The sequence below is a fragment of the Acomys russatus genome, chromosome 4 (assembly GCF_903995435.1).
Source record: "Acomys russatus chromosome 4, mAcoRus1.1, whole genome shotgun sequence".
Taxonomy (NCBI): domain Eukaryota; kingdom Metazoa; phylum Chordata; class Mammalia; order Rodentia; family Muridae; genus Acomys; species Acomys russatus.
In genome coordinates this window covers 23,732,153-23,736,486 of record NC_067140.1, presented here as the reverse complement: position 1 = coordinate 23,736,486, position 4,334 = coordinate 23,732,153, and positions in this window count along the sequence as shown.

Sequence of the window (4,334 nt, the reverse complement as noted above, 5' to 3'; positions counted from 1 at the left end):
CCACAGAAACTCCTAGGCAGCCATTACTCCTTCCGTTCCCAGTCTACAATCTGACCTGTTCAATCTACTTTCAAATGCCTCGTTTTCATGGGGACCAATCTATGCTCCGTGCTGAGGAAGGGCTTTGAAAACCCACTGTAAAGGAGAAAGCTGCAGGTGAAAACATACCTAGGGGCATCCTCTCGTCAGTTGAGAAACATGTTCAATGAAAGATGCGTGCAGAGTTGGGAACGTGGGTTCAGGAAGAAAAACACTCGCCACTCCAACTGGAGGACACCCCAAGCCGCCTCAAAAGAAGGCTGGTCAGGTGGCACACACTTGTAATCTCAGCTTTGGGGAAGAGGAGACAGGTGGAGCTCTGGGGCTTCATGGCCAGCCAGCTCAGCCCACTTGATGAGTTCCAGACCAGTGAGAGACCTTGAAGAGGCAAGGTGGGGTAGTTACAGAGGAATGACACTTGAGGTTGACCTCTGGTCTCCACAAGCGTCCCAATTTCCAGGTGCTTGCTACTAATTCTCTCCAGGAGGTTGAATACAGTAGTCTGGATGGAATCCATAATTGGAGAAGCTTCTAGAATCAGCTGATGTTGAACATCAGCCATCCTGTGTAGTGGCAGAAGTGTGGATACAGTGGGAGGTTATGGACTGAACCATGGGCACAGTGGGGTGTCGTGGGCTGAACCGTGAATGTACAGTGGGGTGTTGTAGGCTGACCTGCTGGGTCGGTAGGATGACAACCACCAAGCACAACCCTTCCTATGCTCTGACATTCACAATCTGCATTTTCCTCAGAGAGGCCATATTGCTTTTGAGTGCCATTTGGAAGTGACAGAGGAAGTTCCAGGCTCTTCCTCACAGTGACTCCAAGACTCCTACATACCATACCTTGGCAAACAGTGAAGGGACTGTCCCTAACACAAAGGCTAGCTATTTGAATGAGAAAAAAAAAAACAAAACAAAACAAAAATAGTCTCAAAATGGGCTTGCCATTGGCAGTCTTGACCCTGACCCACTCACGTCAGAGCTGCATGGAGCTGTCTCTGAATGGCAGAACTTGGTGACCTTAGAACCCCTCAGATTCTGACAGATAGTAACTTGGGTCAGTGATTCAACAGAGATAAGCCTGGAGTATGCCTTCTCCCTGAGTGAGTTTCTCTTTGAGGGATGTGAGGAAGAAGAACTGCAGCTTAGGCTGGGCAGATGGCTCAGTGCTCAAAACACTCATCATGAAGGTGAGGGCCTGAGCTCAGAGCTGCAGCACCTATGCAATTCTAGCACTCCTACAGTGAGGGGGAGGTGGATGGAGGACACTTGCCTGCAGGCCAGTGGCAAGGAGCAAGAGAGACACTACTCAGACAAAGGGAAGGTAAGCACCAACAGCCAAGATTGCTTCTCTCTCTCTCTCTCTCTCCCCCTCTCTATCTCCCTCTCGCTCTCTCTCTCACACACTACCTCTCTCACACACAACACACAACAAGCTCTCTCTCACACAAACACTCACACACACATCTCTCTCACACAACAATCTCCTCTCTCTCTCTCTCTCTCTCTCTCTCTCTCACACACACACACACACACACACACACACACACACACACACACACACACACACACACACACAGTCTGCCTTTATCTTCATGTCAAGGTCCCCTGACACCTGGAGACACTGAAGAGATACCAAAGGAACCCATCACAAGGGATCAAACAGGCCCTGGCTTCCTTACATTTTGATTTTCTCACTCCAAGCCTCAATTCAGTTGATCTGAACTTAATTTTATGGTCAGAAGAATAGATGGGCCACCCATGATTTTAATTCTGGGAACTCTCTAATTAATTAACCATGGTGGAAGCTCTTCTGGGCATTGTACCATTTTTGGTGAAACCAAATGAGCTAGCCTGCCTGTTGCCAATCGTGATAAGTAAGTCTACTTTGCTTCTGGCACATGACAAGTGCCTTTTGGGCCAACTTACCCACTCTACACATCTCCATTGAGGTCAGCGATGTGCCCTCCAGTGTCCCAGAGTAAAGAACTGCCAGTCAGGGCACATTTCACAGCCTATGGTCTTCCCACCAGTCTGGTCCTCAAGGCGAAGGGACAGGATGACACCAGGCTGGCTGGGAGACATCCCAAGCTGGGGGCCATGGAACGAGTGGGAACCACAGGGTAGTTCCGGCTTGGCGTTCTTGCCTCCTGACGTCTTTGGATTCTTTTATCTGTCTAATGCCAAAGTGTGTTGGGCTCTGCCGTGTTGTTTTGTACAGAGCCACTTTCAACCAACCAAAAGAGCAAATTGAAGGCAGCTGCTCATGCATCTTCCAGGATGCCCCCAAATTAGCAAACTGCTGCCCTTAAGGAGAAGCAACCCCCACCTGCTACACTGAGCACCCAACACCCTTGACTATATTGCAGAGTCTCTCTTTCTTCAAGATATTGCTCTGGATTTCCCTTCCTTAGTGGGCCCCCCAGGGCCTTGGTGAATTGAAATCATCATAACCAAGCACAGATGAGCCTAGGAGGGTGTGGGAGAATGGTTTCCTTCTTTCTTGGGGAGAAAACACCGAGGAGATGGGGGCTCTCGGGTCCTCAGGTGCGCCATCTTCTCAAGCTCTTAATTATGGCTCTGAAGAGTAAACTTTGTCAGTGACAGGGGAAAAAGGTGGAACTCGGAGTTACCAGGTTAGTTAGTGGAGTAAGATGGATTCAGAAAGACAAATCCTATAGGGTTTCTCTTACATGTGAAATCTAGAAGGCGGATCTACTGTGGTCCACAGACTCATTTGTAGAGCAAATCCAGGAGGTTCGGGTTTCAGTCACCCGAAGCCTACTGTTTTCAGCTAGAGAGGTTTGTATTATTATATTATTATTATTATTATTATTATTATTATATTGTTGTTGTTGTTGTTGTTGTTTGTTGTTGTTATTGTTCTTATTATATTATTATTATTATTAACTACTATACTTACTATTAAATTTTACTTAACATTCACACTGCATATAATATGTTTGGATCCAGTCTCTTGCCCACTCTCTCATCTTTAATTCTTCCCCCATGCTAACTTTTTCCTCCAGGATTCATGTCCCCCCCCCCAAACTTTAGTACTCACTGAGTCCCCTCGTACTGTGTATGTGTGGTGTGGAATCCACCTCCTGAAACTTGGGCAGCATCTCACGCCCATGTTCCTGAAAACTGACTGCCAGCAACCATAAACCGCCAGTGGCTCCTCAGACAGGGTGGGACTTTGTAATGGCCTCCATCCATGCTGGTGTTGTGGCTGAGTTGGCCTTGTGAGTGCAGTAATAGCCACTGTGACTATTGTGGTTACAAGGACCCAACGTCATTTTCAAAGATGAGCAGGTACCTTCACGTCAAGCCAAAAAAAAAAAAAAAAAAAAGTTCAAAGTAGACTTTGTTGTGCTTGTAGAGTGTGACCACTATGGGTTGTATTATTATGGGTTGCATGGAGATACACAGTGCTTCTTTTGCAATGATGCAATAGCTAAATAAATGGATATTGGAGACATCAGCACTGCAGACCACATCATGGTGGGATTTACTCACAAAAAATAAAAAATAAAAATAAAAATAAATAAAATGAGGACTAAGGAGACAGCTCAGTGAGTAACGAGCTAACAGCTCAATCATGTCGACTTGAGTTCAAATCCCCAGCACCCAGTAAAGCCTGGGTGTGGCAGCACATGCCTGTAACACCAGCACTGGGCAGAGCAAAGACAGGCAGATCCCTGGGACCCACAGGCCAGACAGCAAGGTCCAGGTTCAGTGCAATAAGGTAGAGAAGAGACAGACTACAAGATCCTAATGTCTACCTCATCTTTCCACACGCACACGCACTGGCAAGTGCACGGCACATATGTGCATACATGCACATGCACACATACCAACACATATAGATACGCACCAAACACATGCCCACACACAGACACAGTGTTGCACACACATATGCATACCACACACCTGTGCCTACCACACACAGATGCACACCATATGTACACATCACACACCACACATGCTTGCATACTACATACGTATGCATGCACACCACTATACTTACACACAAACATGCGTATCACACAGGTGAACACACACAACACGTATACATCACATGCACGCATATGCACACCACACACAAGTACATATGCATACTACACACACGTGCACATCACACAGAAACACACACTTACATCACACAGAAACACACACTTACATCAACAGAAACACACACTTACATCACACAGAAACACACACTTACATCACACAGAAACACACACACTAAAAGTGACAAAGCCCCCTTATGAAGTGAGTTTGCAAGCATCT